Source organism: Arvicanthis niloticus, chromosome X (assembly GCF_011762505.2).
Source record: "Arvicanthis niloticus isolate mArvNil1 chromosome X, mArvNil1.pat.X, whole genome shotgun sequence".
NCBI classification, from domain to species: Eukaryota; Metazoa; Chordata; class Mammalia; order Rodentia; family Muridae; genus Arvicanthis; species Arvicanthis niloticus.
This window is the reverse complement of record NC_047679.1, coordinates 5,434,326-5,457,756: the sequence shown is the minus strand read 5'-3', so window position 1 is coordinate 5,457,756 and position 23,431 is coordinate 5,434,326. Positions and strand designations below refer to the sequence as shown.

General features: G+C 37.0%; 1 long non-coding RNA gene across 4 annotated transcripts in view; it reads left to right on the top strand.

The window, feature by feature from the left end:
* LOC143435529 (uncharacterized) overlaps positions 1 to 23,431 on the top strand; it is a 216,852-nt gene that overhangs the window by 154,637 nt on the left and 38,784 nt on the right. For 2 of the 4 annotated variants that reach the window (XR_013105903.1, XR_013105904.1), the window contains one exon: positions 7,608 to 7,726. The exons of 1 other annotated variant lie outside the window; for it this stretch is intronic. This is a non-coding gene — a long non-coding RNA (uncharacterized LOC143435529). Of the gene's footprint in view, positions 1 to 7,607; positions 7,727 to 18,285; positions 18,436 to 23,431 lie in introns of those variants that run through there. One more of the 4 variants, XR_013105905.1, reaches the window with a different exon arrangement.

Here is a 23,431-nt window from a genome sequence, read left to right as displayed (position 1 = left end):
GAATCTTAGAGGCTAATCAGAGAAGTCCATTCAGAAATTTATATAGAAAAAAGTCTTCTTTTATGTTTTTGTGTGATTGTTTTAGTTTTTTTTTTTTCCTTAGGAGTACAGAGCCTGATTCTATGCCATAGACTGACCTCAAACTATTGATTGTCTCTTGCCTCATACTTTGAAATGCTGGGATTAAATATATGTGGCACTACTCCCGTGTTAAAATAATTGTCTTAGATTTGGATTCTATTTTATAATCCACAGATCACTTTTATGAAGAAGACTGACATCAATCAGAGTATTTTCTTTAGCTATTGTAATGTGCATGTTGATGGGATCAAGCCAGTTTTTATCTGGATTAGATATGTTACTAAATGTACAACAATACCTGATATATTGGAAAGGTCTAGTAAATATTAATTTTAACAGATCAACTTAAGACAGTCAGGGTGACTGGGGAGCAAGAAGAAAAATCAGGATAGCTTGGCAAGCAAAGGGTTAAAGCTTGCCATTTATTCCAGTAGAGATCAACATAGTAGTTGTGTGTGTATACCTTTGTGTGCTGGCTTGTCAAACAATAAAAGGGTTCTTTTTAATCCTAACATTGTAAAAAAAAATTTCTTATGCATTTCCTTATGTACAAGATTACCTTAAAGAAACTATTACTAAAGTTTTAGGGTCAGCCTAGGCCATGACAGCCTTACCAAAGTAAATCAATGGGCCAATTAGACACACAAGGTGATAATGCAAAGCTTAGAAAGGTGATTTATTCACATGGCCACATCTGGAAGAGGAGCTAACAAAAAGACCCAGTGATACAAACCCCAAGTCTGTGTAGGTTCAATAGAGGGCAAGAGATATGCATAGCTACACAGTCCTGGTCAAGATGTATGCCCACCCATCATTCTCTCCTGGCCTACAATTACTCAGGAAAGGTGGTCTCACAAGTAGTCAAAAAAGTGTAAAAATCTCTTCCCAAGAAACAAGATCAAGTCCTGACTGGTACTTATTAAGTCATATGTGATTTTGTGTGATGGTCAAAGGAGTTGTGGTATTGATGAGGCCAAAGCAGGAGCTTAAAAACCTTCCTGTGCTACAGAGTGAGTTCAAGGTCACTCTGGAAAACTTACTGTCTTGTCTCAAAACATTAAAATGAAGTCTAGGGTTAGAACTCAGTGATGCTGTGTTCACCTAGCTTAGATAAGTTTCTGTGTACAATCTTCATTCTTTAAAAAAGTGCTAATTCATTTAATTAATTTTACCTTTTTAAAATTGCATATTTTATTTATTTACATTTCAGATGTTATCTCCTTTCCCCATTCCCCCCTCAGAAGCCCCCATTCCATCCCCCCTCCTCCTGCTTCTATGAGGGTGTGCCCCTACCCACCCATCCACTCCCACCTCCCTACCCTCAAATTCCCTCACACTGGGGAATCCAACTTTCATGGGACCAAGGACCTCCTTTCCCACCAGCTACAAGGCCATCCTCCACTATATATACAGCTGGAGCCATGGGTCCCTCCATGTGTGTTCCCAGGCTGGGGATTTAGACCCTTGGGAGGTCTCTTTGGTTGGTATTGTTGCTCTCCCCACAGGGCCACAAACCCCTTCAGCTCCTTCAGTCTTCTCTCTAACTCTTCCACTGGGAACCCCATGTTTACCTGTCAGCATCCACCTCTCTATATGTCAGGCTCAGCAGAGCCTCTCAGGAGACATCTATATTAGGCTCCTGTAAGCATGCACTTCCTGGCATCCACAACAGCATCTGCATTTGGTGATTGCACATGGGATGGATACCCAGGTGGGGCCGTCTGCAGACTTTGGTCTTCCTTCTTCATGAGCTTCATATGGTCTGTGAGTTGTATCTTGGGTACTGTGAACTTTTGGGCTAATATCCAATTATCAGTGAGTGCATACCATGTGTGTTCTTTTGTGATTGGGTTACCTCACTCAGTATGATATTTTCTAGTTCCATCCATTTACCTAAGAATTTCTCAAATTCATTGTTTTTAATAGCTGAGTAATATTCCAGTGTGTAAATGTACCACATTTTCTGTATCTATTCCTCTGTTGAAGGGCATCTGGGTTCTTTCCAGCTTCTGGCTATTATAAATAAGGCTGCTATGAACATAGTGGAGCATATGTTCTTGTTATATGTTGGAGCATCGTCTGGGTATATGCCCAGGAGTGGTATAACTGGGGCCTCAGGTAATGCTATGTCCAATTTTCTGAGGAATCTCCAGACTGATTTCCAGAGTGGTTGGATCAGCTTGTAATCTCACCAATAATGGAGGAGTGTTTATCTTTCTCCATATCCTTGCCAGCATCTGCTATCACCTTAATTTTTTATTTTAGCCATTCTGAGTGGTCTGAGGTAGAATCTCAGGGTTGTTTTGATTTGCATTTCCCTGACGACTAAGGATGTTGAACATTTCTTTAGGTGCTTCTTGGCCATTCGAGTTTCCTCAGTAGAAAATTCTTTGTTTAGCTCTGCATCCCATTTTAATAGGGTTATTTGATTGTCTGACGTCTAATTTCTTGAGTTCTTTGTATATTCTTTTGGAATAACAAAATACCCAGGATTGCAAAATCTGTTCTCAACAATAAAAGAACTTCTGGGGGAATCACCATCTCTGATCTCAAGCTGTACTACAGAGCAACAGTGATAAAAACTGCATGGTATTGGTATAGAGACAGGCAGGAAGATCAATGGAATAGAATTGAAGACCCAGAAAAAAACCCACATACCTATGGTCACTTGATCTTTGCAAAGGATCTAAAACCATCAAATGGAAAAAGGACAGCATTTTCAACAAAATGGTGCCGTTTCAACTTGAGGTCAGCACGTAGAAGAATGCAAATCCATCCATTCTTATCTCCTTGTACAAAGCTGAAGTTCAAGTCGATCAAGGACCTACACATAAAACCAGATAAATTGAAACTAATAGAAGAGAAAGTGGAGAAGACCCTCAAATACCTAGGAACAGGGGAAAAGTTCCTGAACAGAACACCAATGGCTTATGCTCTAAGATCAAGAATTGACAAATGGGACCTCATAAAATTGCAAGGCTTCTGTAAGGCAAAGGACACTGTCAATAAGACAAAACGGCAACCAACAGATGGAAAAAGATCTTTGCCAACTTTACCTTTTCTTTTTTGGTACTGGCAATAAAATCTAGGACCATACAATGGATAGGTAAGCATTCCACTACTGAGCTGTACACCATTGGAAAAAAATGTATCTTTATCATCCAAACCTAGGGAACGAATATATAGATTTGACAGCAAAATAAAACTGGGTGTGAGAGCAGAAGTAGACACACACATACACAAACACACACACACACACACACACACACACACAGACAGAGAGAGAGAGAGAGAGAGAGAGAGAGAGAGAGAGAGAGAGAGAGAACCCTTTTCCCTTAGCACAGAATGAATCCTTAGAATCCTAGAAACCTTTACAAGGACTAATCCTTGTAAATTATCAGACTAATCCTAAAAGTAAAAAAACAAAAAACAAAAAACAAAAAACTCTAGCATTTTTTAAATTGAAAGATGAAAATGCTTAACCATATTTTGTTCTGTACTATTTACCCTCAAGTGCACCACTCTGTGGTTTTTGATCCAAGCTGAGGATGAAAAATCAAGTCAAGTTATTCTAGATGATCTAGGATACCTAGAATTTGAAGTTGTTTGGTCAAGAAAAAAGAATAAGGATCTCTTTGTTTGGAGAGTAATTAGTTCTAGGAAGACACTAAAACTTTAAACTTGTTTGGATGCAATTCTACATCTTTTCAGATGCAAACCATTGTGTCAGGTAAACCTGAGGAACTTCCTTGGACACTGGCAATTTAACAAAAGGCCTGTTTTCAGAACATTGCCTTGTGTAACATGAGTATGGGAAGATATCTTTTGTTGGTACTTGAAGTTGATGTTCATGCTACTGCAGTCACATAAAGAAAAGGCTCATTAGGATGATCAAAATATCTGTGCCATCTTCCCTGACCTAGCCCAAAGTCATTTTCATGTCTGAAGCCTACTTCCTTGTTTTAGCTTAAAATTTAGATTCCTGCCTGAAATTACTTCTTTGTTCTAGCCTAATATTAAATTCCTGCCTGAAATTACTTCTTTGTTCTAGCTAACATTTAGCTCAGATATTTTGGTCATTCTAATAAGCCACTAGGAAACAGTGATTATGGGAGTATTCATGGAATTTTGTTTATTGCCTTGCTTGTTCCTTGACCATTTGTGTTTATTGTATTCCTAGTTCCTGAACCTAGAACTGACCTTAATACTTACATGTAATTAAAATGGTATAAAAGCAAAAAGGAGGAGGGAGGATGGGATAGGGGTTTTCTAGGGAGGAGAAATGGGGAAAGGAAATGGCATCTGAAATGTAAATAAATAAAATGCCCAATTAAAAAAAAAGAAAGAAGAGGTTCTAAGAGTGTGGAGGCCAGGTCCTCTATTTAGCTTTGTAGCAAACTCTGTTAACCCAAACAAATTCCATAATAACTTACCCTGAACTGTTTCTCCCAAATACAAAGACAGAATAAATGTTAATAACTTCTTGATAGATCTAGAGAGAACATTAACTGACTTTCAGTTTATAGTACTACCTCAGTGCCTGGCACACATCAGCTGGTGTGCTAAGTTATCTAGCTCAGTATCTGGCTGATCTGGCTGGCACTTATCAGTATTCTTACTGGCAATAATAAGACATTTATTCCAACATGTATTTCTATAATTGTTTTTCTATATTTTTCTTACAATAATTTATTGGAGCAAATGTAGCCAAATTGAGACTCAACTTCTTTAATTGACTATGGCTCCTATTTTTAAGCCAAATACCAGATAATTTTATGGACAGCCTTCAAGAGAGAATTAACCATTTGTGCATTTGTATATTTTCACAATCTGAGCTTAACTCTATTTGAAAAGTCTGAGCAAAGTAATACTGTAGACATACTTTGGCCTCTCTCACTGCCTTCAAAAGAGGTTTCAAGATTAACTTCCTACCTGGGCTGTATAATGAGGCTGTGTCTCAAAAAAGAATTGACTTTCAGTTCCACTTTAACAAGCCCATTTGGAGTCATTACAGCTTCCACAGTTAAGTACTTCTGAAACACACACTCTTTAATTGACAGATTGTTTTGGCTTCTTCAGAGCTATTGCCATTTATTATGCCAAACAATCTGAATATTCAGCTGTCATGAAATTAATATGTATATATAGTAGAGAAGATACCGAACCAAGGTTTTCATCTAAGAAAAGCAAATACTTCAAATATGTCATAACGTGACTACAAAGGCGTAGCATTTTTGATGTATAATTTAGTAGTTGTAAGTCTGCATTTCCTTGGAATAGAATGAGTTGTTTGTCTTGTTATTGTCTCCCTAACATGTATTAGTCCCTCAATACTATAGATATTGTAATAGATGAGTGAACGTGGCCTCTAGATCATTCTTTCCTTTTAGGTTCAATCTTTCTACACACTAACATGAAACAAATGAGCCAACAGACAAATAAAACCATATACAATAGGTTTAGATTCATTTTAACATCCATTTTTCTAGGCAGAACCCTGAGTGATCTTTTTAAAAAGTAGAACCTATTATGTTATTCCCTAGCTCAAAAGGTTTTATTGTCTTTCTGATATATCTAGGAGAGGCCTCTCAATTCTTTCTCTGACAGATCTTACATTATCTGGGCCCTGCTCGGGCTGATTCCCAGACCTTCCTCCATCACCCTTTGGCAGCTTCTCCAAATGCACATTCTTCTCCAACTACAAGATTCTGCTGTGACTCTTAGGTTTAGAATGCCTTGTCCCTGATTATTTGCATTGTAAGGCTTTTAAATCTCAGCTCAACTGTGTCTTTTTCAGTAAGGCCTTCCTTTACCACTCCAGGAGACAGGTGCTTTATAGTCAACTAGGCTGTGGAACCTCCTATTTCTTGATTTCTCTAACTTAACACCAACATCCAGGGGTTCTCTCCTTTTGAGTTTTTAAATATCTTTTTAATCTAACACTCACTGCCACCTTATCTTTTCTGTTGACTCATTTACTATATACCTTTGCTACCAATGTGAAGTCAATAACTTAGGCATCTTCATTGGTACATCCCCAGTCCCCAAATCAGGTCCAGGAACAGAATAAGCATTCAATAAACACAGGATCCATATTGTTGAGGGTTTCCTAGTCTAAGAAATGGGATCCCAAGTCTTCTTTACTTTATTTTTTTTAACCAGGATGCAGTTTACTGTGTGTTAACAACATCTCTGTAGGATTATGCCTTAAAGAAAGGGCCCTAATTTAATGGAACAAAGCTTTTTATATATTTTTGGCTTTTTTGTCTTCTATATATTATAGTTCATCCTCTGATTGGGTGCTTTAAGCTACCAAGTAGTAAGGCTGAGGATGGGAGGAATGTGGAAGAAGGAAAAGAAAGGGAGTTATAGTTTACATGTGATAGAGTTACATGTACATACAGCAATACTGATTGGCTTACCTGGCTGTTTCCTGTGTTTCTTTCCTTGGCTCTTGAGGGATTCTACTACAATGTGCTAATGATCCGAGAGGAAGCATGTCTTGGGAATCTTGTAAATATACTATTATTTAGAGGCAGTTTCTCACCTAAGTTCTTCCTTGTTTAGACATGGAATATTATATAGAGTGTTCACATAGCATAGTGTACTTGATGCATCATTAAAATGAAGATATATCAGGACCTTTCAAACTAGAATAAAAAATAATGGATTATTGCTATTTTTAGTATTTCAAAAAAGGTGATAACAATCTTATATTTTTGATAGACTGTATAGAGAACAAATACAAGTCATTGAAGGCCTTGTCTAGAATGCTATTAGTTTGGAACAATTAACACTTTTATGCCTCTTATAATATAGGTGAATAGTCAAGGATAATTTAATTTTCTAGTAAAAATCTTTGAAGTGAGAAAATGAAAGAATGGGTTATTTGAGATTGAAGGGCATTTGAGGAAGTGACCTTTATGTGTTTTCTACAGTTGAAAATTCTATGATTCTTAGAGTGTAATGAAAAATTCGTGGTTGTAAGCTCCAGAGCCCAGTTGTACCCAAAAGTGGGCATAATGAAGAAAGTAGATATTTCATAGACTCTCCAAGGTAACAAACAACGATGTTGAAATATATTTAGGAACCATGACATCATAATGGTACTTTAATAATAACATTTTAAGACTGTAGGTATTTTACTTGAATAATTTTAGGAAAAGTTTTATTTATATTCTGTGTGTATGCATGCACATGTGTCTGTAGGTAAAGACCAAAAGTTGAGACTGGGCCAAAAGAGCCTTCCTTTACACTGGAGTTGATGAGTTGAACTGAACCTTATGGTTATGTGGCAAACACTTTCTCCACTGAGTCTTCCCCTCAACCTTGAGACAGAAGTTTGAACATGGAATTGAATAGTACATGATGCCTATAGTTTGGACTGTTAGTGTTTTCTAAAGGCCCATTGTTAAAAGTTTGGTCCCTTGAGTGATGCTACTAAAGGATGGTAGAACTTTGAAGAGGTAAGACCTAGTAGGAGGTAGGGCCTCAGGTCCTGACTCTTTCCTCTTATTTTGTTTTAGGTCATGTGTTCATCAGTTTTCCTCAGTTACATACACTTTCAACCATTGCTGTCTACCAGCCCTACCATAGTCCTAAAAGCAAGGATATACCCAATCATGGACTAACTCCTCTAAACTAGGTAACTATAACATTTTTCTCTTTTGAAAAACAATAGTTCTAAGGTATTGTGTTATAGTGATGGAAATCTAACACAGACACATGTAATATTTATTCTGGTTTGTAATATTACTTTTGTCCCCACAATTTATATGACGATCGGGGGCTTATTCATTCTACTTGTGTATTTCTTCAAACAATTGTCAGTTCTTGGACTCTTCAAAACTGAATAGTAGGCTTACTTCTCATTAGTTCTTTGGCATTAGGCCAATTATATTATATTTTTTTTACAGTTTCTTGTATGTATACATGGCATTATAATCATATTTACCCATGCTACTCTGCCTTATCATCCTCTTACTCATGGGAAAACGCTTCTTTTTAACTAGTTGCCCTCCTCTTTTCATATTTTTTTTTGTTTTCTGTGGCCCATTGAGTTTAATTAGGTTTACTTGTACAAGCATGGAGTGGGGGAAGGGGTTACTTGCTAGATACTGGCCAATCTACCTGTGTCTATACTTATGAAGAAACAACTCCTTCCCCACTGTCAACCATTATGTGGCAATAGTATCACAGGAAGGGGTGAAACTTCATGAAACCTTTACCCATCCATGATAGAATGTTGAAAGGTTCAATCTTATGTAGGTAATTATAGCTACTCTCCATTCACGACCTCATGATTACAATGGCTGTGCCACAGATAGAAGTCAGATTTCTTAATACTCCCCCCTCATACTTTGGCTCTTACATTGTTTCTATCATGTCTTCTGCAAATCATCCCTGGGTCTTACCCAGAGTTGTATGAACGTCCCATTTATGGCCAAGCATTCAATGGCTACTTATTCCTTTCACATTGACCCATTATGAGTCTCGGAATTAACTATTGCCCACTGTTAAAAGAAACTTCTTTGGCTGAGAGAAGCAGTAGTCTATGTATACAAAATATAAATATTTAGAAGGTAGTTTGTCTACATGTTCATTTAACAAAACTACAGTAATTATTTCCTACTAGAACCCATGATCACCCCATCCATAAGATTTTGACCAGGCTTGTAGTACTAGTCATGTGCTAGATGTTACATGGCAGGACAGTATTGTAGCATGCAGGATCAATAGCTGGATGTAGTCAAGACTTTCATTCTCATCCAAATTGCCTCTTACTTGATATCTTTTGTCTATGTGTAGACTACTCTCAGATGTAATAATTTCAAAATCAAAACCATGATCTCTCAATCTGAGACTTATACCACTGTCACCTATTTTGATAAATGTTCCTACTCCTTATAATAGTAGAAAACACACAATAAAGCCTAAAGTCATTTTGAACCCCTTCCTGATTTACATCTTATTCGTCATTCCTTTCTACCATTAAGTCTTTCAGACTGTTGTTATCTCCATTATAGAATCTCTTCATCCCAATTTCTACCACAGTCTTTCTAAGTCTAAAGCCCGTCAACTTCAATAGTCTCCTACATTATTTCCTTGCTTCAATTTTTAAATCTTTCTATTAAATTATCCACAAAAGAGTCTGAGCAAGTCTTTTAAAATGGCAGTCTGATCTTGTCAACCAACCTTCCTCTTCTCCAGTTGCTGGGGAATGATACAAAGGCTGTTTGGTTCAAAGACAGAACTCTGACAGCCAGCCATACTTATTGTTTCAAAGGAAAGAGTTTATAAAGTATTTAGCAAGCAAATGTAAAAGAAAAAATAGAAAGTATTAGAGAGATTGAAGCATCAAAATATCAGCAGATCAGGAACTTTCAATATCTAGGAGAGACACCAGGCAGAGGGAGAGCCAACAATGCTAACATGACAAGATCAGGAGATTTCAACAACCAGCAGACATTGACTGAGGGAAGAATTAGTCTCTCTGATTATTTTCTAGAGTTTTTCCACAACAGGCACTTTTATACCATAAACAAATAAATAATAAGTAAATAATAGTAACCTCTGTTAGAAATGGTTTACTTTCTAGCTGTTCTCAATGATGCAATATTTTTAATGCTTATACTAGTAGAGTTCTGTTTTGCTTAGTTATTTTTGTCAACTTGAGTTATGTGGGGAGAGTGATCCTTAACTGGCTTATAGGTAAGCCTCTGTGATATTTTCTTAACTAATGATTGATATGAGAAGATACAAGCTTATTTTTGTTGGTTCCATTCCTGGACAGGTGGTTGTGAATGGTATAAAAATGCAAGCCATAGGGAGTAAGTCAGTAAGCAGCACACCTGCATGGCCTTAGCATCAGCTCCTGCCTTCAGGATCCTGCCCTGACTTCCATGGAAAATCAGCTAGGTGAAATAAACTCTTTTCTGTCCAAATTACTTTTGGTTATAGTTTTTATTACAGTATTAGAAATTTAAGTAAACTAAATCCCTAGTTGTTAGCTAGTTTTCTTTCTCCCTGTAACAGAGTTAATGGGCTAGCCTGCCTTTAGAAAGAAAGTGTGGAGAGACACTTGACATAAATATGTTGATGTCCTGTCCAAGGAAGTATTTTTTTTTTCACTCCCAGAGGCTGCTTTCAACAGAGTTGAATGGCGGTTGACAGCTTACCAATACAATGTTTAACTCAGCTTTATGCTTTGAAAAATGAAAAACCATAATCTTCACAGCTATTTTATTTCCTGACTGCTGGGTTTCCTTTACTCATCTTTGTCCATATTCCTTCTGGATTACCCTATTCTAACTACAGTAAAGTTCTTTCTGGTCCAACAATGGACCATTTTTCCTTAAGACTTTCATAATGACATCCACACTTCTATCAGGTTTAACATTCCTTTGTTACATCATAGCCAAGTTATCACTCCCCTAGAGAAATACCCTAATTCCTTCATTTACTTCATGTCCTCATGGTATGTGAGTCATAGTATCTTCCACTCTTTCAAATCTACGGTGGATATTTGTCTTTTTTTCCCTCTTCTGGCCAGGTACTAGCCATTTTTCTCAGTTCAGAAAATTTCTATTATAAATATTCTGGGGTCAACATATTTGAGAACATTATACAACTGTTCTTGGTATGGCTACAGTCAAACTATGATTCTCAAACTCAGACTGTGGGCCATGTGTTCCAGGCAGCATATTGAACAGTAGGGCTATACATCCATACCAGATTTCTACTAGTTTTCAACATCATTTTAAGCTCAGTAGCTTAAAATAATGGACTTACTGTTTCACTGTTCAGAGTGTCAGAACCTGAAGATTCATAAGTCCAAGGCAAGATAGCTGAAGGGTCTACAGAGATTATAGCTACCTTCAATTTTCTTCTAAACTTTCTGACATTTCTTGGCTGTGGCCTCCCTTCTTTTCCAAAGATGATGATGGAAAAATGGAGCTTTAGAGTTCACATTGTTTTTGGGGGCTTCTCTGTCTGCCATTGACTTAGAAAACACACAGGATTACATGGAATTCACATAGGTAACCAGGGAGAGTCTCCCTGGTTCATAAAATCTTTAATCTTATCTACAAAGTTTTTTAGCCATGCAATTTAGTATGTACAAAGGTTTCCATGATTACAACATGAACATGCTAGGAGTCATTAGTCAGCCTCCCACAGTGCTTGTTAATTGTCTGTTTGTTAGAGATCAGTCTCTCTCTTTATTGGATTTTCTGCTTTCAGATAGGATGATTTATATTTATTAGTGTTCATTGTTATGCTCAGCAGACTCTTTGCCCTATAATAGATATTTAGAAGGCATTTTCAAATGAGTGAATATGTTTCGTTATATCATTTTGAAAGGTTGTCACTTTTGGGTGGCTTACTTTTGAAAAAAATATATTTATTAAGCTAGAATCAGAGTAAAACACTTTAACTTCTCATTTACTGATTATTAATCATTCAATATTAGCACCAATATTACATAATCCTATATTATCTGTGAGGGATATGATCCAAGACTCCCACCAAATTTCTGAAAGTAGGGATAGTACCTTATATAAACTGATTTAGCTTTTTTTCCCTATGCATACTTATGTGTGACAAAGTTTAAATGCCCTAAAAAATCAGAGCCCCGACAATGATAATGGACAGAGACTAACTACAATATCATAAAACTGAAAAATTTTGATACTAACAACTAATAATGAGCAGAACAATTATAGTAATATCCTGAAATAAAATTTATTGGAATGTGCATTCTCTCTTTTTCCTTTCCTTTCTCTCTCCCCCTTTGTTTTTCAAAATATCTCATTTAAAACAGGACTATTATAACCATATATTAAATGCTTTCTGTACCATTCCATTTCTTTCATTTTCCCTTTCTCTCATTCTCTTCTTTCTTTCCCCTCTTTCTCAAAATAACCCATTCTTTTTGTTTTGTTTTAGTTAAGGAAGGTGTTGTAGTGGTTTGAATGTGCTTAGACCAGGGAGTGATCCTATTTGGAGATGTAGCCCTATTAGATGTAGCCTTGTTGGAGTAGGTGTGTCACTATGGGTGTGGGCTTATAAGACCCTCATCCTAGTTGCCTGGAAGTCAGTATTCTGCTGGCAGCCTTCAGATAAAGATGTAGTACTCTCAGCTCCTCCTGCACCCTGCCTGCCTAGACACTGATATGTTCCTGCCTTGATGATGATGGACTGAAACTCTGAACCTGTAAGCCAGCCTCAATTAGATGTTGTCCTTATAAGAGTTGCCTTTGTCATGGTGTCTGTTTACAGTAATAAACCCAAACTAAGAGTGGTATATTAAAATTGTCAATAAGACAATTCATTCATTTTGAGATCATTACTAAATGGTGTATGATTACAAAAAAAAATGGCAACAGTCAACCTGATAACAAAATAGTTGCTAAGCAGTGGGAGAGTAGAATATATAGCATGTGAAACATCAGGCAAGATGGAGTAGATGCCTCATGATTTTGTTGTCCTGTGTACTGGCTGGTTTTGTGTCAACTTGACACAAGTTGGAGTTATCACAGAGAAAGGAGCCTCACTCGAGGAAATGCCTCCATGAGATCCAGCTGTAAGGCATTTTCTCAATTAGTTATCTAGGGGGTGGGCCTGTTGTGGGTGGCACCATCCCTGGGCTGGTAGTCTTGGGTTCTATAAGAAAGCAAGCTGAGCAAGTCAAGGGGAGCAAGCCAGTAAGTAACATCCCTCCATGACTCTGCATCAGTCCTGTTTCCTGACCTCCTTGAGTTCCAGTCCTGACTTCCTTTGGTGATGAACAGCATTATGGAAGTGTAAGCTGAATAAACCCTTTTTCTCCCCAACTTGCTTCTTGGTCATGATGGTTGTACAGGAATAGAAACCCTGACTAAGACATCCTATGTAGAGGAAGTCTCAATGTATGGACTGTTTATTTGATATTCATTTATTTACTATTTTCAAACATCTTTCTTTTATTATTACATTGTCTACTTACTTGGCTTCTTGAGGATGTATAAAAAGCCTATATTTTTTGAACCTACTGGAGCCTGTCTGGCCCTAATAATTCTGGTCAATGTCATATCAAAATACCATAGACCAAATTATTTTAAAAAAACATTTATTTTCTGCCAGCTACAGTGGCACATACATGAAATCCCAACACTTAGGAGACTGAGGCATATTTGTAATTTCTTGCTTAGCCTGTGTCTCAAAAACACAGCAACAACAAAAAGTTGTTGAAAACTATTTTTTCATAGTTCAGAGGGCAGATATTTAGTACCAGCTTTGGTTTTGTAGTGAAGTCTTTCTTCTTGGTTTGCAAATGGCTGATTTTCACAAGCATCTTTATAAGGCCTTTCTTTTGTAAAAGCACAGAAAGAGAATTCGGCTGTGTATCTGACACTGACGAGTGTATTAGTCCTAGTGGACTAGGCTCCCACCTTACAGCTTGATTTAACTTTCTCTTTAAAGGACCTATCTCCAAACACAGACAAACTGGCCAGTTGGAACTTTAACAGATGGCATTTGAAATAACATAGTATAGTGTAACCAAGCTCAACAAATAGAACCAGATCATACAATATATTTGATGTCACTCTTGTTGCTAATAAATCATTGACACTGAAAGTTACTTTTTCTTACTGTTAGTGTTCTGTAGTTTTTAAACATGGTTTTGATTCATATGACATTTTCATAAAAAATATACAATGAACTTTGAATGTGTTTCCTTCTTCTTGCCTCTCACTCCACCAGTTAGTTCCTTCACTCCTTTAGAGTTTTTCCCTTCATTCACACTGCACAAGCAGGACTGACACCTCTTGATAGTCACCTTAAGGACTATAAACTAACATTTACAGGAATACTTGTGTGTCAGTATTACTGCAGCATTATTCACAGAGGCCAAGTTCAGAAATCAGCTTATATCTGTCAACAGATGATTGGGTGAAGAAAATGTGGTGTGTATATATACACAGTAGAGTTTTATTCATCCATAAGGAAGAATTATCTTACTTACAAAAAATAAAATATGCCATTTACAAAAGAAAGAGAACCTCATGTTAACCAGATCAAATCAGACTCAAAAGGACAAATGTGTTTTCTTTCATTATGGATTCTGGATTTTACATAAACTTATTTATACTTCCATTGTTTAGTCATAATCCTTTAAAATGCAGAAAATAGTCCCCATTAATATTTCTTCTTAAGTTTTGAATATCACAATGAATGTAGTCACATAACAACATCTAAGAAACAAATAAATGTCAGTGACTTGTCAGTACCTTAAACAGTAGTAGAACAGTTGAGCATCTGAGTACACATTTTTTGATGCTCAAGAGTCATCATCAGACACAAGAAAAAATATCTATACAAAAGGCTACAGATCACTGATGCAACACAAGGACTGTCAATATTTGTGATTTCTTCCTTTTAACATAGTCTTACATAGTCCAGGCAGACCTTGAACTCCCTATCCTCCTGCTTCCACTTCTTAAGTGCTGGGATTAGAGGCATGAGATGCTGTGTCCCTCTTAAATCTTAAAGAATAGATTTTTTAGGACCTAAACACTGCCCACTTTTTCCTTGTAATAGCTAGAACAGCCGATTTGACCCAGTAACCACATTGCTAAATAACTCAAAGCTAATAGACATACTATAACGATTTATCAGTTTCATCTTTCCCTCTAAGTATTTGTCAAGAAAAGTATCATAGGGAACTTCGTTCTATCTATGTTCCTTGAGATAGAAAACCATAATTCGATATTATGGAGTAAATGTCTCTGTACAGAAATGAATCATTAAAAAACGATAGTTTGAAGAGTCCTGTCAGAAGGCCCCCTAATCTTACTAGACACAACATGGAAAAAAAGAAAAGATCGGAACCCTGGGTGACACAACAAAATTGCTACATTCACAGGGAGATAAACAGGAATAAAAAGAAGGCTTAGAAACATTCATTGTGGTAAAGAAGATTAGAAAGCAAACTATGTTTTGCAAACTATGTTTTACAGAAAAAAATTAAACCTTGGGCATTTGGATGTTTCTACAATGGGATATATTGTAGCATTTTTATAAACAAAAAGAAGCTGGAAGCAGTTCGTCTACCTAGCAATAGCTGAATTATTAAGTAAGCCATTGGGCAGTTACATCCTGGAACATGACAAAACAGGAAAAAAAAACACATTATATACATCCCTGTAAATCTCTGTGTCCCTGGATATAAAAAGAACACAGATATCTTTTCTTGAAAAGTCAAACTCTATTCTGTAAAACAAAGTTGTGTTATTATGTGTTATTATGTTTCACTTCCTTAAAAAAAAGCTTACATCAGCTGTGGTTACCTGCACAAGACATGCATATGCAAAATCATGCCAGTTATTTCCAGTATGGGTGGAGTAGGGGCAACCAAATCTCCTGAGGAGCTATTGGCAGTTGAGGAACGGAGAATCACTTTTCTTTAGGAATGTGGCCACTAGTACATTGCCTGTGCCCCACTGAATGACTCCCTTATGCACACACATTTGACTTAAAAATAAAAGTAGATGGAACTGAAAGGTGCAAGAGAAACTGAGGGAGTTTGACAGAAAGTGAGAAGTGCATATAATCAAGAATATATATATATATTCAAAGAACATATTATTGAAATAAAATGTACACATTATGACAGAAGTGATTGATAACCTTTGCTTTTGTTTTATGAGAGGCTGTTCTATGGTTTCATATTGTGGACAAGAAATATTATAGTTTCATATTTATTTCATATTTTTTTTTACTGTAACAGTGTTTTGTTAGCCATAAACTAATTACTATTTATGATAACTTAGCTGGGATAAAATTCTGGGTGAAGAAATTTATTTTGGTTGGTGTGTTAAAAAAAAGGATCACTTCACCTGGGAGCCTGTCAACACCAGCTAGAGAAACACATAGGTCAGCTGCAGACATTCATCCCTTCTTTTTTTTCCTCCAAATCTAATCTCCCAGCATCATCCCCAGCTCTGTAGCAGAACACCTGCTATAGCCTCTACCCCACATAGATGGATAGCCCCATCTTCAGTGGATCACACAGATCTTCCCCTCCAAGCTTCTTTTTCTCCAATCATCCCCTTCTCCCAATCCCCAACATCAGCAGGTGTTCACTGGGAATCCACTAAACAGGCCTCTCCTTCTCTTTTCCAAATCCAATCCCTTAGTCTCAGTCCCCCAACCCCCACTCTGTAGCGGTTAATCTGCTGTGGCCTCTTTCTCCTCCATGGCCCCATCTCTAGGGGATTTTCTCCTGTCACATTCCTCCCCACTCATCCTCTTATCCTAGCTCCCAACTCCAGTAGGCATTCCCTGGGAACCTATGAGCCAAGCCTGCCAGATAAGCATGTGAGTGTCTGATCCTTACTCTCTTCTTCCCTCCATATCCAGTAACCCTTCCCTTTTCAAGCTCTGCAGCAGACTTATCTGCTGTGGAGTCTCCTCACTCTCTGCCATCATTTTCAAAGCTGAGCAATCGTAGTCTGCTTTCCTCTTTCCTGTGGACCACCTTATTCACTCCCTCCTAGCCTATCCACATTCCTAAGTGTCCCTGGAACCATCAGTGGCCACACCAATCAGGATCCCAAAACCACACAGCAACCACAACCTCCTAAGAACTAAACACAGCAACAAAAAACAGGCCAGATATCAGCACTTAGAATTACAATTCCCAAACTCAGATGCCAGAAGCCATCTGCAATTGATAACCACTTGTAAATACAAATTTAGTCTTCTCCTAGGAAGTATCACTGGAGAAACAAACTAATCTTAAGGATAGGCTGCATGTCTAGCAGTGGATGCCTAGCAAAAAAATGAACTCATTGACATCTTTGGAGGTTCCTTATTTCATAATGTTGTGTCAGGGCTCTTTCATATATGTATATATTCTACAGTGCTTTGCATCTATCCTATGGCTTCTAGTTTAGTGTTTATTGAGAATCCTGAATATGTGAGTGAGTGGATCTTTGTGTCTATATGTTTATTTTGCCTTTTCTTGGGCTCTTTCCCTTTCATTTGTTTTGTCCTAGTCTAATTTTATCTTATTTTATGTTATTGTTGTCCTTTAGAAGCCTGCTTCTTTTCTAACGAGACAGAAAGGGGTAGATTCAGATGAGATAAGAGATGGAGAGAAACTGGGAGGAGATGAGAGAGGAGAAGGGATAATCAGGATATAATATATGCAGGGGAAATGCTATTCTTAATTATAGGGAGAACAATATACTTTTTAAGAGAAAAAAGTTGCTACAGTCTCCTGACATCTAATATTGGATTATTATACTAAGGCCAAAGTAATTGTCATTTGTATTGAACTTGCCTGTTTTCAATTCCTCTGCATGGCTTTAGAATTTTTTCTCTATTCTTTGTGATTTGAACTTCTATCCTGTTATTAAATTTTACCTGGTAGATTTTAGCTTAGACAGTCCAATTAAAGAAGCACTTTTCTGATTTTTGGAAATGTGTAATTTATTTACTGATTTCAAGCTCTGTATTCCCCTCTATTTCCTGAGTTTATTTTTCCAAAATGTATGCATTGTTTTCTCTGAGTCTAGCTAGGGTATATTATTTTTTTTAGCTTATTCACTTTGCTCCTTGGAGCTAATATTCTGAGAAAGTTTCTGAATGTTTCTACAAACATTTTATAAAATTTGCAACTCTACTTCTCATGCTTTTCACTTCAGAGTGATTCAAATTGATCAGGGCTGTTCTTTAACCATGGTATCTCTTTGTTTCCTGCATAAACTAACACCACAGCTTTCTTTGTGTATTTGCACTCATGTTTTTATCTAGTCCTAAAGTTCTCTCTTTTTCTAAAAGATAATTTTATGCCTATTTATCTTTTCCATTCAAATGGGTCCTTTTTTATTCAAATGTCTGAAGATTCTTAGTGTGTAGTAAAATTTAAAAAAAAACCACAGGCAGACTGGCTATAATAGTTTCTTTTATGTATAACTTGACAGGAATATGAAGAGCTTACATATATGTTCAAACCTTATTGAGAATGTGATTATGAGATGGTTTCATCAAGTGAGTAATAGTCAAATGATTAGAAGAAGTAAAACAATTTTGATGTGTGGATGGCTCCACTCAGTTGAAGATCTGAACAAACAAACAAACAAAATACTGACTGGTTCATCTGACACTTAATTTTTGTTCTGGCCCTCAGACTCAGAATGAATCATTGTCTCCTTTCAGACTTGACCTTGCCCTCTTTCTGGCTGTTGACTGTCCCAGCATCCAAGATCTAAGGTTTTAAGACCCAGACTGGTGCTAAACTACCAACTATCTCAAGTCCCCAGCATGCCATGTCACCCTGAAGATCTTGTGACTTGTCAACCTCATAATCCTGTGAGCCTCATAATAAATACCATTCTTTCCCCCCATTCCTGCCTCACTGTGTGTGTGTATGTTGTGTTGTGTTGTATTATGTTTCTAAGAATTCCAGCTAATAATTTGAGATGTATATGAAAATTGTTAGTGTTTGTTTGTTTTATATAAAAAAGCTCATGGTAGAGCTCCACGATTTCATGGTGAGGAGGCTGTCTTCTGAGTGCTTAAGTCAACCAAATGTTCTAATTTGTTCTTAGAAAATTTAATTTGTTTTATATGAATAGCCTTTCTCTTTGTTTATTAAGAGTGGGGTATATTGGATGCTGTTTTGCATGCCTACATTAGAGGAAGACTGAGGAAAATTTAGCCTTTGTTCCCAATCATCAGTTTTATTTTCTCTTATTTGCCTTATCTATTATCAGTTTTCTACTTGTTTATATCCCAGAAGTTGTTGGAATGCCTTTTCTGATTCTCTCGAATCTCTGAGTACCATTCTTATGCCTTCATCCTTCTTTCTGTAGTTTTGCTATTATTTCAATAGCATCCTGGAGGAGAAGAGAAGTATGTAGTCATTTACTTTCTTTAGCAAAATAAAGGCTTGGGGGTATAGAAGAAAAATTGGTAAATGAGAGAGTTGTTTAGATTATTTCTGTTCAGTAGTCAGGATTCTTTTGATTCATTATTGGCCCAAACTAGCACACATTCAACATGACTATTAACAGCCATTTAGTAGGTTAAATGTAAGCTTTTAAAGATTCAGTTGTGCATTTATACCTACAAATGTATGATACTTTATTTGTGTAATAAATAGTTATAAATAATGACAAGAAAACTAATAGTCTGCACATGTTCAGTACAGATGCATCTACTTTTAGACTACCCAAATAATATACATTAGGAATGGCATAACATTTTTTAAAAGTATTTAGGCACTGTAGAACAAATAACAGAGTGCCAACTTTACTTACCACCGTGATTTCTGAAAATCTACCTAAAACATGGTTCATTCTACATGGTTTCTTTTTGACTGCATAGTAATTATTTCTTTACTTTCACTGTTAGTATTTTGTCTAAGTTCTGCCCCACAATTACCTGGCAACAGCCAGGTATGCTTGACTCACTATAAAAGGGGCTTCTTGCCCCCTTCTTTCTCTCTTGCTCTTGCCTTCCTGTTCCTTCTCTGTCCCCTCACCCCTTCTCCTTTCTCTCCCCATTTCCTCCTACTCTCTCCATGTGCTCTTGGCCTGATTTCTCTTCTTCTGTCTCTGTCTCTCTCTGTCTCTTTCTCCCTCTCTCTCTCCCTTTCTCTGCCTCTACTACCCTCTTAACTCCCCTCCCCACGCCCTGAATAATCTCTGTTCTATACTATACTGTCTTGTGCCTGGTCCCTCAGGGGTAGGGATGCCTTAGCATGGGCCCACCAAGGCATCCCCTTCCCCCATACCTGACTACATCTCCACGAAAACATATCTCCTCCTCTCTTTATCTTTTTATAGGCACATCATTCACCATTTCTTATTCCCAGGTGAAAAATTTTCCTCCTTAAAATTGAAATCAATATCCAAAATAAAGAAAGCATATATATATATATATATATATATATATATATATATATATATATATATTAAAGTCTACATCTAGCGAGTTGGTTCAGTGGTTAAGAGCATGACTTGCTCTTGCAGAGGAACTGAGTATACAGTTCCCAGCATCTACATGGTAGCTTACAATGTTCTTTGAGTTCCAGGGAATCAAGTACCTTCTTTTGACCTCCAGCTACAAAGTGGTATACATACATATTTGCAGGCAAAATGCTCATATACACAAAATAAATAATTCTAAAAGAGTAATAAGTAAATACAAAATTTTCAAAAGCCCCTGCCTGTTGTTCATGACTTCTGGTGCACTCTGCAAGAGGAGAGAAACTTTTTCTCTCACAGTAAAAACTAACTCTTTTTTAAACATCTTACAGATTGGTTGAATTTTAGAAGTGAAAAGGTCCTTACATTACTCATTTCACAAATAAGAAAACTAGAGCCTTGATACATGGTAATTGGCCAAAGCAGTTATTTTGCCCAATTATTTCATTTTCTTCCAGAATAATAAATATAATGCTAGCAGCCAAACTTCTGTAGCTGATACATGACAAGTTCACATCTACTTTTATAATAGTACCAAAGAAGGTATAATTATCACTAAATCTATTTGTCAGATAAGAAAAATGACCCAAGAAGAGGTTAAGCCACCTCTATAAGATTACACTGTAATTTGCAGACCCAGAACTGAAAAGCAAGCAATGTGTGCTAGCATTCTGTCTAAGCTTAGTCCCACAGTTACCTGGCAACAGCCAGGTATGCCTGACTCACTATAAAAGGAGATGCTTGCCCCCTCCTCTCTCTTGTTCTCTCTTCAGAGTTTAGACAGAGTGCTAACAATGTGACTATAGAGTATATAAGTTTTATTATTGTACACCATTCTGCCTTTTTTTAACCTGGTAAGGCCCTTATTTCACTGGTTGTGTTTGTAAAATGATACTTAGGCTAGCCATATGATTCTGTAGTAGAGCACTTGCCTAGTATGTGTAAGGCATTGGATTCCACTCTCAGAACTATCAGAACAGTGAAATAAGATAAAACAATAATACCTCATCATTTTTCTAGGGTGATAAATGGTATAAATAACACTCTAACAACCAAGGTGCTTTACCTCAGGTCTTGTCAGTGATAAATTATACAGGGAAATCAACACACACGGATAAGAGAAAATGATAGAGGAGAGAAATTAAGAAGACTTTGGGTTGTAGCCTTGACATAGCTAGAGAGCCACTGGTGCATGGCTGGGGCACTGACATTGCCAAATGAAATAATAAAACATGGACAGAGTTACTTAGAGTTGCAGAAGCTTTTTGTGTTTGCCTTTCCTTACTAGGCATTTTGCCAGTAGTGCTTAAGAAAGCAGGTCATGTCTTCTGTGCCTTCATACTCTGCATGTACTAATATATACTAGAACTGAAAAACCAAACTTGCCTTGCAGGCTCAGATGAAAATCCTGTACCCAGATTTCTATTTTTCCTTCCTTCCTTCCTTCCTTCCTTCCTTCCTTCCTTCCTTCCTTCCTCCCTTCCTTCCTCCCTTCCTCCCCTCCCTCCCTTCCTCCCTCCCTTCCTCCCTCCCTCCCTCCCTCCCTCCCTCCCTCCCTCCCTCCCTCCCTCCCTTCCTTCCTTCCTTCCTTCCTTCCTTCCTTCTCTCCTTAGCTGTGGGCATATGACAAACTCTGTGACTGTCAGTCCATGGCAGTTTTCCTTGGAATGGGAGTTGGTTTTCATGACTTGAAACTTTTATAAAGGGTAAGTAGGCTAGGTATCTATTTTTACATAGCAAAGAAGTCTCAATAATCAATACTTTATAGCATTTTGTTATTCTTCAAGTTCTCTTGATTGGTTGGTTCTGCTGTAATGTTGCCTGTAATTTGGCCACATGGGTCTAAGCTTCAGAAGAAGCAGTCAAAATCTGAGTGCTGCTTGAATATCTGCATAGAGTAGATCACTATCTCCATGGATTATTGTCATTCTAGCTGTTTGACAGTATGGATGTTGTTGAAGAGAGTGAGAACATAAGCAGTAAGGCATCATAGGATAACTTCTGTTGTAGTTTATTGGACTAAGCAAATTACTAAGTCAATCTTCATTCACTGTCAAAGGGAAATGCAGTAGTTTATGAATAAAAATACTAATAATTCATTGAGGCTTAATGTTTAGCAATGTATCACTAAAGCCCGTGAAAGCCAAAAGCAAGGAAATGCTACACACAGATGCAAGAAAAAAGGTTCATTCCCTATATCTAAGCAAATCTTAATCACCAAGAAAATGGCATAAATATGACTAATACCTGGTTAATATTCCATTTCTGTTATATTTCTTATTGATATCTATATCTAAAGCAAATTTGGAAATTCAATATGTTCCACAGGCTCTTATGCAAGAGTTCTGTACAACTGACCTCATCTGAGTATATATTTTATGAATGTTGGAGATCAAAAAATGATGGAAGACTTTTTTTTCCTAAAGGTGACTATTAATATAGATAGATTCTATGTCATTTGTATTGCCCATCACTTAATTGTATGTTTGTCCTGGTAAGATCACTCAAATTGAAGGGACAGAAATATAATCATATGCATTTTGTACTTTCTTACCAATGCATAGATCAAAAAGTAACATTTGGTAATACACAACTATCACACAATTATTGATGAGGAGTATGAGGAAGTAAAGTATATATTATATTCGTAATTTTGGTAAACTGTCCCATGATGTTTAAGATTGTTACAAGTTGACTCTGGGATCCAAGATGCTTTCCTTTGTCTCCTCTGAAAGTCTTTGTGTAACAGGCCAACAGGCTTTCCTTTGTCTCCTCTGAAAGCCTTTGTGTAACAGGCTGACAGACTTTAGCACAACGGACACCATTTTACAGGCACCAAGACACAATTCTAACCTAATAACCTAGCACGTAGACTTCCAACACATGCCAAAACAAGAACAAAGACCTAATCCATCATACTCCATAGTTCTGGGAAAGTTCCTAAATATACTAACCTTGCTTTTTGGCTTCTGTAGCTCTGCTTTTTTCTAACTATTTTTTGCTAATTGAAATATCTCAACCAGGATATGGTTTTAGTGCACAAAAAGCCAAGAACAGTAAGGCTTGTGCCTACACAACTTTGGCAAGTTCCCCGTGAAGCATACCAGCTGGCAAATAATGAATTTGTGTTGACTTTAGGAGTTCATGTTTCTCCAAAAGAGTTAGCTCCCAGCTCTTGTCCTGGTCCAGGCTGGCTCCCTGCCTCAGGAATGGGGATAGAAGAACAACAATCAGCTAAGAGTACTGAAAATGTTGAGTCCCTGTGATTAGCTAGAAGATAAATTATTTCTAATAGGTTTCTTCTATTTATTCCACAATACAAAAAAAATATTAATGGTGGAAAAGAGAAGGGAGAAGCTGATCCACAAAAACCA